We start from the raw sequence: 14,589 nt of genomic DNA, 5'->3' as shown, positions 1-14,589 counted from the left end.
GCGATGGACCAAAGGTTTTGCTTTGTCTGTGTGGTTTGAGATAAAACAGCAGAACAGCAGATAGATACCCAAAAGGAAACATCAACTGTGAGGCTGATGTACAAGACAGGAACAGCCGAGAGCTGGGGACTCTCACCACACGATGGAGACAACACCAACTCCTCACTGGGCCCCGCCTGTCGTTCCTTCAGCTCTCCAGCCATAATCATCTTTCTGTCCTTTGAATATGCCAGGCCTGTTCCTACCTCAAGGCCCTGGCACCAGCATTGGCCACCTGGTCCACCCTCCCATCAGATCTTCACATGGCCAGATCCCTCCTGTCAATCATATTCTGCTCAAATGTCATTGCTCGGGAAGAAGGACTCTGACAACCCAATCAAAAGTAACCACTCTCACCATCTTACTTTCTTGTCTTCAAAACACTCATTGGCATCTGAAATGATCCTCTGTCTGCATTTGTTTCCTTAGTTATTGTACGAGCCTTTGCTGCAGGAATGTACGCTCCAGGGAGAAAGGATTCTTAACTGTCTGATCCACAGACACACTACCAGAGCACGTAACACATAGCAGTTGCTCCGTAAATCTATGTCGAATAATAAAAAGGCTCACACAGTTATCACAGGTGCTTTTCTTTGTTTGATAGAGACCACTGCATTTAACGCTGCTTTTGTAAAAACAGATGCAAAGGGGAAACTGTACTTATGCCCAGAGCTCTGAGGAGATGAGACTGCAGAGTGAGGAAGTCTCCCACCTTCCGCTGGACACACAAGCACCAGCCGCATGCTCACGATCAGGTCGTGTTTCCATCTGATGGTGCGTGTAAGAGGCAGCAGAAACCTGCCAGGTACAGAATGAAGTGTCCCCCAGATAGTGCGGACCTACCTAACCAAGAGGCCTTTTTATGAGTGAGTCCTAGCCCAGGAACTATCCCACCTGTGGAGGATGGATTTCGCAAAGATGGGCCTTGGGAAGTGAAGCAAAGCAAAGGTAAAGCTTATTCTGGGGGCTTCAGTGGGGAAGGCAGGCCACTAGCACATACATTGCCTTTGAATGAATTACAAAAAAGAGTTTCCTCTGGGCAGTCACAGGCCCATAGGGGTCCTGGCTTGGTGAGCAATGGGTGGGCTGCATCTCAGCCCCCATCGTCCCCTCTGCTGAGTCTGCTTGAGCAGTGAACAACCTGTATACCTGTGCAGAGAGTCCTGGGGAGCCAGGATGGAGCTCTCCAAAGTGACAGTCTTCAGGCCAAATCTTTTTCCCAGAACTTTTTCTCTTCCTTTTTGTCTTGGGGGTGTGTGTGTGTGTGTGTGTGACCTATACAGAGTTTTTAAATAATTCAAAGTATTTTAAAACGTCTTTAGACGGGACATGTGTTCACTTCTCAGTTGTCTATAGATCCAACCATCCTCTGTGTTGATTACACTCTTCCTGGTGCACAATCTCATGTTCCCCGTCTGGCCTCTTATGGCTCCTGAATGAAGAGGATCAGAACAGGTAGGAAAAGATTTTAGCATGCCAATTGCCTCCTTTTTTCCCCTTCTAATTAACAGCTGCCAGGAGCAAACTTCCTGAGGTGAAACTCACAGACAGAAGATAAATGGTTTTCTAATTTGGGTCGCTGACAAGGTCACCAAGAGAACGACGCTATTGTTATTTTTTTCAAACACGCCTTCATTAACTTTCTTTTAAAAAATAGTACAAAGAAGGCCAAGACTTCTGATGAACACGCCTGCTCTCCCCAGCTACTCATTTTCAAATTAGGGAGTCACCGTGGCGGAGCCAGCGGAAGCTGGCGCTGCCCCTGGCCTGCTGGTCTTTCTCTGTGGAGAGGTCTCCACCAAGCCCACCCTCCAGCGAGACGCCAAACGTGAAAAGCTCCAGGAGCAAGAGCCCACGGCCCGCGGAGGGCTGAACAGACCAAGAGCGGAGCTCAGGTTAGTCAGCGACAAGCGAGTCCGTGAACGTCCCTGACCAAGTATGCGCCACGCGAGAAAGAGCAGCTCCTCCCTGTAAACTTGCTTTAGTCTACAGACACCTGCTGCTTTGGCTGGTCCAGCACCCATTCTCTTTTCTTGGCCATGCGTTTTATTTTCTGTTGAGTAGCCATCGCCATTCCACGTGGTTTGGCTGGGACTGACCACCCCTCGCTCTGGGTGGGCACAATAGTCAAGCCAGACCAAGACGGTTCACAGTGATTGGTTCAGGAACAGCCCTGTGACCCAATGTGGGCCACTGAGAACCAGCCTCAGTACTTTGGCTTGAACAACTGGACTTGTGAAGCTGAAAGGATATAGATCTGAGTTTGCTGGCAGCCAGCTGGCTACCCTGTGAGGACAGGCTGCCTGAGAATGAAGCCACCACAGAAGAAAGCAGGGGTGGGAGCTGAACATAAAGACAGTACATGTCCTAGGGACACTGTTGTTGGCCTTTGATCTAGCCACGCCTGAAGCTGGCTCTATCCTTAGACTTTTCATTACTACTTTTGAGCCACTATTTCCCTTTCTTTCCTTTTCCTTAAGCCAGTTTGATTTGAACTTCTGTCACCATAACTGAAATGGTCCTGACTGTTTAGTATACCCCCAAGCAGATCTCTTCTGCAGAATTGACCGAGAAACCCAAATCTGTAAACCACTAATATGGATTCTGATCACTTCCCAATCTTCCCTCTCTGAGCTCCAGGCTTTATTTTTAACACTGGGTAATACTCAGAGGTGCCAATAGCAACTCAAATGCAAATAAATTTAGAAGGAAATTCTTCATCTTCCCCTCAAAACTTGGTCTTCCATCTGTTTTTCTCATTTCAATCGATGGCACCACTATCATCCAGGCCGGAGACACAGGGGTCTTCCTCCATCCTTCTACCCCTTTTAACCCCAGCATCCTAGCACCAACTTGTAAAAACCAACAACCAAATCCTGGGGAGCCTGTCTCCTAAATTTCTCAAACCCAGTTCCTCCTCTCTACCTGACGCAGTGACTCAGCCTCCCAACTGGCCTCCCTGCTCCAGCCCCACCTCCTCCATCCCTCCTCTACAAGCCGCCAGTAGGACTTTCTTGAAATTCAATTTTAATCACATAATATTCCCCTGTTTAAGATCCCTTGTACCACAGACTTCTCGTGGTCTCAAATAATTCATCTTCTATTTCTTCTGTAAGAAAAGAATCTCTAAGTTTTAGCTGAGCACACAGCCACCAGCCCAAAGGCGGGTTGAAAACTACAGCTCAAAGGCAGGCTGAAAACTACATTCCCCAGCCTCCCCTGCAGTTAGGGGTAGCCATATATCTAAGTTCCGGTCAGCAAGATGTTAGTAGAAGCGATGATGTGCAACTTTTAGATGATGCTCTTAAATCAGCAGCGTGCCGGAACATCCCCAGACCAGCCTGCACTGTGGGTATTTCTTCAACTCCACATTCATGTCGTAGTTTGATATTGGCTACAGTGGAATATTTACACCATAGTAATGGGCAAAAGAAACAAATCAGCCTTCCCTGCCCCTGTCTGAAATGCGGCTGTTAAATCTTTACCAGTCACCATGCTTTAAAGCAAAGGGGTAAGCCCTTCCTCTTCCCTTTTCTGCTCCTTTCCACGGGGTGGAATCAGCGTGCGGTGGTGGACCACCAGGCTATGGAAGACAACACTCGAAGGATGGTGGTGCAAGAAGTGAGAAGGAGCCTGGGTCCTCAACACGGTGACGTGATTATACAACCCTAAACTGCTGATTCCTGGATGTTTGTGAGAAACAAAGAAACCAACAAAAGGAAGAAAATAAATCTATATTTTGTTCTATATTGTTGGTAGGAGAGTAAATTGTAGAACCACTTTGGAAGACTATTTGGCAGTTTCTTAAGAAGTGAAACATATGCTTACCTATAACGCAGCAATTTCACTCCAAAATAAAAAAAGAAACATATGTTCACACAAAAACTTGTATAGAGATATTCATAGCAGCTTTATGTGTAACAGCTCAAACAGGAAACGACCAGATGAAGAGAGAAACCAGTCCTAGTGTATTTGTAGGACGGACTACAGCTCAGCAATAAGAAGGAATGTAGCGATGCATGCAACATCGTGGATGAATCTCAAAAAAGAATGCCTAGCTCAAGGGGCCAGCTAAAGGAGTATAGTGTTTATTAATCCAGTTCTACGAAGTCAGAGAGCATGCACCACTAATCTATGGTGACAGAAATCAGAGCACTGGCTGCTTCAGGACAGTGGGGAGGGGATGCTCAGGAAGGACCATGAGGGAACTTTCTGGGACAAAGAAATCATTCTGTGTTGATAGGGGTGTGGGTTACATAGGTGTATGCATTGTCAAAGGTAGTCAAACCATATAATTAAGATCTGTGCATTTTACTGTATGTAAATTATGTCAATAAATAATATAAAAGAAAAATATGAAACATATAAAGAATATCTATTTAGGATTCTAACACCAATTCCAATATGTGTTGTTTTCCCAACCACCAAGCAATTATCTGACACCAGCTGGGTGTCCTACAAATCAACTCAATTCTGACACTATATACTGGAGATGGTGTCAGATCCCACAGGTTAAGGGCTCAGCCCCACAGGACTGCCCCCCATCCCTATCCCACATCAGACACCAGTCACAAGTCCAGGTTGTCACCTATGCCATAGGTGCTATAAATTGGAGGTTCCAATGACCACCCTCCTTGGGTTTGATTAATTTGCTATAGTGGCTCACAGAACTCAGAGAATCATTTTAATTATGAGATTAAAAGGATATAACTCAGGAACAGCCAAATGGAAGAGATACAGAGGGTAAGGTCTGTCGGAAGGTGGGCACAGAGCTTCCATGCCCTCTCCAGCACACCACTCTCCCCAAATCTCCACGTGTTTACCAACCTGGAAGCTCTCTCAACCACATCCTTTTGGGATTTATGGAGACTTCATCACATCAGCATGACTGATTAAACCATTGGCCATTGGCCTCGATCTCTAGCCCCTTTCCCCTTCCCGATGTCTGAAGGTTCCAACCCTCTAATCACAGGATTGGTTCCTCTGATGACCAGTCCCCATCCTTAGGTGACTAGGGGCTGTCCAAAAGTTGCCTCATTAACATAACGAAAGACACCTTTATCACTCTCATCACTTAGGAAATTCCAAGTGTTTTAGGAGCTCTGTGCCAGGAACAGGGACGAAGACCAAATCTATATTTCTTATTGTAAATCACAATGGCACACTGTTGATTCCATAAAGAAAGAAGGAAGGAAAGGGAAAATGAAAGGAAAAGCAAAGATTTCCATGCAAATCAAACAATCATATCTAGAGACTGCACTGGGCCTCAAACTTTTGGTCTTTTGGTGTCTGCTGCCAAGATTGTCAAGTTATCTGAAACTAAGAGAGCTCAGTTCCCGAAACGGCACATGTGGTCTACGGGCTGCTGCTCTCTTCCTGGTGCACGGGGACATCAACCATCAATGCACTCTCTTCCCCTCAACCGAGACACGGCCTCAGAATCCTTCTCAACACATCATTCGAGACATTCACGGCAAATAGATCAAAGCTGACATATCTGCCATTCTGGACTAGAAACGTGAGCTCATGGAGTACAAGGTTACGATCTCAATCATTCCTCTTTTACACACACCCGGCACAACATCCGATGAACGATGCCTGCTGAGTTGACGCTGCAATGAGCATCCTCCAGCTGCCGCTGGGCAGAGCATGAGCTCAGGTGGGCTAGGCTGGCCCTGACCCCTGCCCCATCGCCGGTATGTCAGTATCTGTGGTAACTCCCTAGTCTCTTCGTGCTTTGTCTTTGTTTCCTGGGCTTTTAGCGCCCAAAGCTGGGTGCACACGACCTGCCATTTATAAGCCCCAATAAAATGGAGGTCGTGTTTACTCAGTACCCACAGAACAAGGTCTTCTGTTTCTAGTTTGCTGATTAAAATGACTTGATGGTGGAACATCTGCTCACTAGCAATGTAATTAAGTGGCGCTGTTTCACGGGCAAGTTCACATTTGCATACCGTTCGCATACTATCTCAGTGGGAGAAAGTTACTTCTCTCACAAAGAATGGTAAGTCTGTCCTATCTCCTACTCACTGGCTTCCTTGTCATTTCGTGAGGCCAGAATGTAACCTCTGTGGGTAAGGCGCACACGGTCCCATCCTGAACCCAATCTGCAGTAGCTGAACCACAGAGCGCGAGGGCCACCCCCACGTTTTCACATCTCTTGTTTCTGAACTGAGCCAAGTCTATCCGGGGAGAGAGTCTGGGTCTGGAGCGACACTGGATTCAGATGGCGGATCTTGTGCCTACAGATCCACTTAATTGGATTTGACAGCCATGATTTATTTACCGAGCAGCTCTTTGCTTCAAGCCATAATCAAGCCTAAGACTCACCTTATCTCAAGCTTACCTGGAGTACCAAAAATTCAGATTTTTCCTGACACTCTGTAGTCGCAGTAGAAGAGGAGGAGGGAAGGGAAAATACCACAAAGAAACTTTAAAACATTCTTTTTCAGTTACATGGCCTCAAGTTCCTACTTTTCATGTTTAATTTCACTGGTTTCTCGGGTACGAGGAGGCAGGGAATCAGTTCACACCATCCCCACTCCACCACCGTGTGTAGACAACTCACCCCACAGGCTCTCCGCCTGGAGGCCAATTCTCCGAGGGGACAGAATCAGCTGCCATCTTCAGAGATGGGAGACCCCTTGTCTACTTGTGTCCTAAGGACCTAGCAAGGGAGGGGATGTCAGCACTCAGACCTATGCCAGGAGCCAGGACATATTAGAATACAGTCACATGTCACTGAATCACGGGGATGTGTTCTGAGCAATGCGTCGTTAGGTGATTTCGTCTTTGTGCAAACATCACAGACTGTACTTACACAACCCTAGATGGTACAGCCTACCACACACCTAGGCTGTACGGCACTCATCTTAGGGGACCACTGTCGTATGCGCGCTCCGTCGCTGAATATCACCATGCGGCACATGATCCTATCTGTTTGTGCACAAACCTTCTTTTGAATATATCTGCCTACTGTTGGTTTTGTTCTCCTGTTTTGGGGTTGAGGTTGTACATGCGGGATTGGAATAATAAGAGAAATAGTGCCCCAAATCCCTCGGGCCATTTCCTCTTTAAGGGCAAGCCAGAAAGTTCCCACTGTCTCTCCTGGCTCTCTTAGTCCCCTTGCTAATCACACCGGGATGCTGTCGCAGTGGGTGCAAAATCTAAGAGCAGGCTCCTCACGGCTCTCGTGCAGGGGTTGGCAAACTTACTCTGTAAAAGTCCAGAGAGTAAATATTTTAGCCCTTGCAGGGTGAGAGGCAAAACTGAGGATTTTATGTTGGGATTCATATAACAAGAGAGGAAACAAATTTCCACGAGGCTGTTATTGATGCTGTCAAGTTATAATTCCACAGCAGCAATGAGCAGCGCACGGAGCAGAGCGGGGGCAGCGATGAGAGACCCACCCACACATGATCTTCTGCTCCTATCCAGCTCTGTCGTATCCTGGAAGCAGCCACGAGCGATGCAGAAAGGAAGGGCATGGCTGCATTCCAAGAGAACTGCATTTGTGGAGGCTGAAATACAAGTTTCATATAATTTTCACGTCATGCATTATACTTCTTTGGGTTTTTTCAATCATTAAAAAAATTGTACAAACCATTTTTGGTTCGTGGGCTGTACCAAAATAGGTGGTAGGCCAGATTTGGCCCTCAGGCCATCGTTTGCTGACCTCAGAGAGGTTTGAAACTCCAGCTCCAGGATGAGCCTCTCCTACTTCAAGGTGGAGGGTCCCGAGGCTGCAGGACTGGTTTGTTTGGTTGGTCACGTAACCTTCGATGAAAGGCAATTCCATTCAACTCATCATTTCCCTGGCTCTTCCTCTAGGCTGGACCCGGGCGGCTGGGATGGATGATCCCCAGCTCCCATCCTCAGGGAGCTCCCAGTCAAGGGCAGTATTCGCCTCAGGTGACATGGACTGCAAGTTCACAGGACTGGAGACTGTGTCTCAACGGGGTCCTCTGAGAGCTCAGATATCACTTGTCTAGGGACGAACGAGTATGATGAAAATGTACCAATCATTTTAGGTGGACCTCCCAATGAAAGAGAAAAGACCCTCAGAGCCAGTAGCGACAGCCCAAGTCCTCAGACAGTTGGACACGGTCACAGGGGGAGGAGACAGAGGTGTGCACCTGACCAGGGCTCTTGCTAACCTACATGTGGACGCTGAGCAGAGCTTCCTTGGCCAGGGGTGGGGAGCACCTGTGCTGGTCTGGGCTCTGCCTTTCCCTCCCTCCCAAGGTTTCTCCCGTGCTCCCTCGGACCCCTCGTGCGTGGTAAACTGCTGACAATCCAAGTTACCGCCCACTGACAAATGAAGTGCTTCACCTGGGGGTGGTAATGCCCAGGCTGAGTATCTCCCGGGTTATAAAGAGGATATAGTGATACAAGATGCTATTATTAAGCACCTGTCTTTCCAGTATGGGCAACTCATTAAATACCAAGACCCAGCGAGGAGCAATCATATCAGGTCTACTGGACACAGCCACGCCTGCCGCCCTGCTGATAAATGTGGAGGACATTAATATTTTTATTTATTTATTTGGATCAGATTTAATTTAGACCAGATGAATCATCTACTTGTTAAATGAATTCTATAAATGTCAGCAGGCGAAAGGATTCCTAGGCATTCCATTTTATATTCATTTAGTACCATGTTTAAAATAGAAAACACTTTTCTTTTAATCACCTTGACCTAATTTTATCTTCCGCCCCAGCAATAAATGTATAGTTCCCAGAAATATCATTTAACCCTGGGAGGAAATGCTGGTAAAACTATGATTGCACATAGCTACAATGTTTTATATCCTAAGAGCTCCAGGCTTCCTACAAGGATGTTGTAAGTATGCAAAGGACCTACAGGCATTTTAAAATATCAAAAGAAAGTGGAGAAGAGGGGAAGTGGCAAGATGAACAGAGATGGAGCTGGAGGTATGGAGAGAGGAGGAAGAAGAAAGAATTAGAAGATATCCAGAATGAAAGGAATAAAATGGGGCATGGATCCAGTGCTTGGAAGTAGCAGCCTTGCCCTTACACAAAGTCAACAAACTTGGTGTAGGCAGCATCACGGTCCGAAGTCTGGAACCCAGTCACCAAGGTCTGTGCAAAGACCACAGCTGTGGTCGGCACCTTTGAGGACTCAGTTGACTGTTGTCTCCTCTCCACTAATGCCAGAAGAGTTAAATATTAAGGTATATTTGCCAAGGTGAGAGTGATGTATCCAACTCAAATTGGTTCAACCAATAGAGAAATTTATTACCTCATAGGACAGGTGCTCAATGGTTTCAGAAATGGCTGCTCCAGAGGCTTAGTCAATTATCAAGGACACTGCTTCCTTTCTCCTCTTCTCCCTGCCATCTCCCATGTTGGCTTCATCCTCAAGCTGGTACACAAATGGCTGCTGAATTCTAGGTGTCACAGCAGACACAATGACACCCAAAGAAGGGGGATTTTCTCTCAAGTGACACAAATTGGAACCCATGTCCATTCCTGAATCAGTTAGTGGTGAAAGAAATGGATTTTCCTTAAACCAGTTGTGTGAGTTTTAAGATATGGCCCCAAATTCTTTGACAGTCCTTTCACTGAGAGGTGGGGTCTACGCGTCCTCCCCATGAATCTGGGTGGGCTTATAATAGCTTCAACCAATAGAGAACGGCAGAAAGGATGCATGTGAATTCCAAGGCGAGGTGCAAAAAAGATCTCTTGGAATGCTTCCCCTGAGGGAAGCCAGCTGCCATGTGAGAAATCTGACTACCCCAAGGCCACCATATTGGAGAGATCATGTACAGCGCTGCCATTGATAGCCAGCTAAGCTCCAGCCAATAGTCAATGCCAATTACCAGCCAACTGCCATTTGAGTGTGCCATCTTGGATGGCCAGCCCAGTAGAGCTCTCAGATAATTTCAGCCCCAACAAACATCTCCAAAATTTCATGGGAGACCCCAAGAGAGAACTGCACAGCCAAGCTCTGTCCCACAAAATCATGATCAAAACGACATGGTTGTTTTAAGCTTCTAAGTTTCAAGATAATTTATATACAACAATAGTAACCAGAAAAACAATCACATCAACTTTTGGAGCTGGAGAGGGATCGACATTTCCTGAGGCACATGGATGGGTAAGAAGGGCGTATACATAAACCTGAACTAAATCAGGAGTCTGTTACGATGGAGGAAATGGATGCTGGGTAGGCAACTGGCAGTAATATCTACACCTTTGAAAAATTCAATGCATTAAATTCCCATGAGTTAATTTGTGCAAAGCATTAACATAGTGCCTGGCTTATAACAAAGACTTGATAAATGATAGTTATTTCTTTATTATTCTATGTGTGAATGTACTTAAGAGTTTCTTATATACCTTTCCAAGGAGTTCACAATAAAATTTGGTTATCTTGACTACTTACTTGTTGATCTAGATGAGAAAAAATATGCAGAGGCAAAGACAAATGTTCCTTTCAAATAAAAAAGGCCCCTATGGCTAGATCTTGTTCATTTGCTCTTTTATTTCGCTCTCTCCACCTCCTGCTCGTGGTCTCCACACATTCTCCCTTACTTTTTCAGCAGTCTCTCCCCATACTGGCATTTTTATCAAACTTAAGTACCAAGGCGTTGAGTCTTGTCATGACAATCTTCTTGTCTCTCTTGGTTTCCTATAAATGGTCGAAGATCCCATTCTCCTCCCCTGCCTTCTTCTTCTTCTTATCTGAAACAGCCCCAACTCCTGAGGTCTGTTCCTCCAACGCATACACACCAGCCGAAGTCATAAACCTTATTCTAGATGCTTCCTAACTTACTCAGTTCTAGCATGCGTCTAATTCCAGAGGATGGATTGTTGTAGATTTTTACCACATTTGGCTACCACCATCATTCCCACTACTCACGTTCTTTTGCACTGGGGCTTTGTAACTCCTCCCATCAAGAGTCAGGCGGCTCCTGTCCTTGATTCTGGGCTGGCCCAGTGACTTGCTTTGAACCTGGTCATTTCTACACTTGTTCTCTTGAAGTCCTGAGCTGCCATGTGAAGAAGCCCATCCGCAATGCTAGAGAGACCATACGGAGGGAGAGAGACTCTAGAAGTTGAAAGAAGAGAAGGAGGGGCTGGCCCGTGGCTTAGTGGTTAAGTGCGCGTGCTCCACTACTGGCTGCCTGGGTTTGGATCCTGGGCACGCACCGACGCACCGCTTCTCCGGCCATGCTGAGGCCCCGTCCCACATACAGCAACTAGAAGGATGTGCAACTATGACAGACAACTATCTACTGGGGTTTTGGGGGAAAAAAAGGAGGAAGATTGGCAATAGATGTTAGCTCAGAGCCGGTCTTCCTCAGCAAAAAGAGGAGGATTAGCGTGGATGTTAGCTCAGGGGTGATCTTCCACACACACACACAAAAAAAAAAAAACCAAAAAAAAAAAAAAAAAAGAAAGAGGACAAGGAGAGAGAAGGTCCAGCTGAGAGACCAGACAGAGGGGTGAGGCCACCTTCGAGCCTGCAGACCTAATTGCAGCTGCATGAGGAAGCCCAGTCTATACCGCATGAAGCAGAGACCAGCATCCGGTTGAGCCCTGTCTGACCAATCCAGGGAATCGTAAGCAACCCAAAACCTCAGTAGGAACTCTTGGTCACACTGCAATGATTAAATCATCAGCAAGGGCTTGTCTTCCATTTCTTTCCTCAGTTATTATTTTTGGACAGAAAACATGTATTCAGCTCACTGGAGCAGCGGTATGTGTATTCCCTTCACAAATTTTCTCATATCTATATACTGAAACTTCTGTAATTTACTTAATATTTTTCTTTGCAACAATTCACCTTTGTTACTTATAAATTTACTAGAAAAGGAAACTTCATATTACTATTATGAATGGAAAACTTGTATCACTTGATAAAAATGGAAGGTTATTATAACACTAAATATGTAATTATTACCACTTAAAGATATTGACCTATAGACTTCCAGCAATGCACAACCAACCACTCTCCAGAAACACTGCCTTAAGTACACTGGCAAAAATTGCTGGTTCTTCAGCTCTTTGTCTTTCCTCTCTTTTTCAAATTATTTCTCGACATAAGACTGGTCAAAGAATGTTTAAGAAAGTTTAATTTTTATTTTAATTTTTATTCTTTGCTCTTATCACCCAACTTTTAAGTTATTTTATTTTATTATTTAATCATTGACTGCCTACCCATAGAACATAAGTTCCCTTAGGACCCTTTTTTGTCTGTTCTGCCCACCTGCGTATCACAAGTAAGTGGAGATCACACTTAGTAGGTCCTGAATAAATATTTATTGACTAAAGGAATGAATGAAGACATTAATGATTTATGGCTCAAAGCCTCTAACTCACCCCACCAATCAAGAGTCAACTTGTTTGATTATAAAGACTCTCCTGGGAATTTCTTTTTCATAAATCAATATTGTTTGTGCAAACCCAAAGTGAAATGCTCACTCCCCTTCATATTTTAGTCGGTATTGCAATACATTTTTGATGGTGTATTTATTTTCTGCCAAGTAACAATAGGTCTGATGAAAAATGGGTAGCCCCGAACTGCCGGAATGTGCAAGGAAGAATAGTGCGTTGATTAATCAACCTCACAGAATATGCAGTCTTCTTTCCTGCAGAGGGTAGCGGGTGGAGACGTACACAAATTAAAAACAATGAAGAGGATCAATTTTCTAGGAATAAGAAAGCAAAGGGGAGCCTGAGAGAAATTGAAGGTATGTTTTTAGCCTTTGATGCCTATCTCTTTTCTTTCCATAGGACAACCAGAAAAAAAAATTTCCCCCCTTTTCATTAATCATCTTATCCTGTCTTCCTCTAATGCTCAAGGATAGAAAATGGAAGTATATAAATACAATAACTTTTTTTTTGCATTTTTTTCCAAAAGGGGATCACACCTTAGCAGCCGAAACGTCTACATTCTTAGCAAAAGTAAATGGTAAATAACCAAAATCTCTGCTGCTGATCTTTCAATGGGGCTTTCATTCTCCAACTACAGGGCCACAAATGGAAAACTTCAGATCCATTTTTGTTTTCAATAAAAATCTTGTTTAACAGAATCATGAATATTCATGTTTTAGGCTTACTTCCAAAAAAAAACAAGATACGCCAAATGATACAAGAAAAAAAAAAAGTAGTTCACTCAGCTGCACAAAGGTTTGAAGGACGAGATTTTATGTTTTAAGACATGTGCCTCTGTTAAAAAGAAAAAAAAACTTACAATAATCAGAGCACAAAAAGTGCCAGCATCTATATCAGCATTTCTTAAATTCCAGTTATTTCCTTACTGACTTTTCGATGTTTGTCATACCTGGGGACCAACGATCTCATTGTTTATGTATCTTTATCTGTCAATGAATTCAATCTAACTGACTTCTTAAAAAATGTAGCCTCAATTCTTATCCATGACATCAATAGTTTGATAAGTTAATTATAATTTTCTTGTACATATTAAAACAAATTATAAATAGAAAATTGAAGCCTGTCCAAATAGTAACTAAAATTTGGTATATTGCCAGTGGCATGCTCACCACACTTTTGGAAAGAATTATCTACCTCAATATAGAGCATTTCATCAGCCTTTAATCTTCATGCAACAGTCATTGTTAGCTGAGCCCATCTGCTGAGGGGCTGGGGGACAGAGCAGCGAGGAACACGACCTGATTTCAAAGCCTTGTCCTTGGTAGGACTCCAACTTATGAAAGGAGTTGGACTCACTCTACTATTTATTCTAGACATTGAACACCCAGCATCGATGTTGAAGACCAGGCTTCTCCTGAATGCTCTGTGCTATCCAATATGGTAGCCGCTAGCCAGATGTGGCTATTTAAATTAAAATGAATTAAAATTAAATAGAATTCAAAGTTTAGTGCCTCCATCTCATTAGCCACATTTCAAGTGCTCAGTAACCACTGGTAGCAAAAGCCTGCTCTACTGCACGTAGTACATACTCAGACCATTGCCATCATCACGCAAAGTCCTACCGGCCAGCTCTGCTCCAGAAAGCACAGGAAATTCCCTGTGCTTCCCTCCACACTTGGAGCTACTTTTGGTAATTTGCTTGTGAAACTCAGGGCTGCACATCCCTCTATAGGCAGATGGGGGTCCCCAGATCTTCATAGGCATTGTGGATATTTCACTGGAAGATTCTAGAAACTACCGAGTATTAAACTTGATTCCATTTTCCAGGAAGTTGCCTTCCATCTGCTTCTGGGTGTCAAATATACCCTCATCTGCTGGCACAGAGTTTCCATATGGAACCTTCCAGTTACTACCTCACCAGGAAGCAGGGGCTTTATTCACTTCAGTCGCTGCATAGCTAAGAAGACACCTGTCATAACATCTCTGCCATGGTTGAGACGTTGGGATGATTTACAGCATTAGGATCTTGTACTCTGATGGGCACACTGTAATGCATACATAGCCAGGCCCTGATAAGACTGCGTCTTCACATATGACGTATTGGAAAGCGATTACTTCCTCTATAATGGAATCGTGATAACATCAGACAAGAATGAGGTTTCATCTCGGCTTCAGTCCAGATGGAGA

At 44.6% G+C, this 14,589-nt stretch overlaps 1 protein-coding gene across 1 annotated transcript in view; it reads right to left on the bottom strand.

The window, feature by feature from the left end:
• TMEM132C (transmembrane protein 132C) overlaps positions 1 to 14,589 on the bottom strand; it is a 356,494-nt gene that overhangs the window by 201,327 nt on the left and 140,578 nt on the right. The window lies entirely within an intron of this gene.

Source organism: Ceratotherium simum, chromosome 35 (genome assembly GCF_057802395.1).
Source record: "Ceratotherium simum simum isolate JZ-2026a chromosome 35, ASM5780239v1, whole genome shotgun sequence".
Lineage (NCBI taxonomy): Eukaryota > Metazoa > Chordata > Mammalia > Perissodactyla > Rhinocerotidae > Ceratotherium > Ceratotherium simum.
The sequence above is the reverse complement of the archived record's forward strand: the minus strand, read 5'-3'. Positions and strand labels throughout refer to the sequence as shown.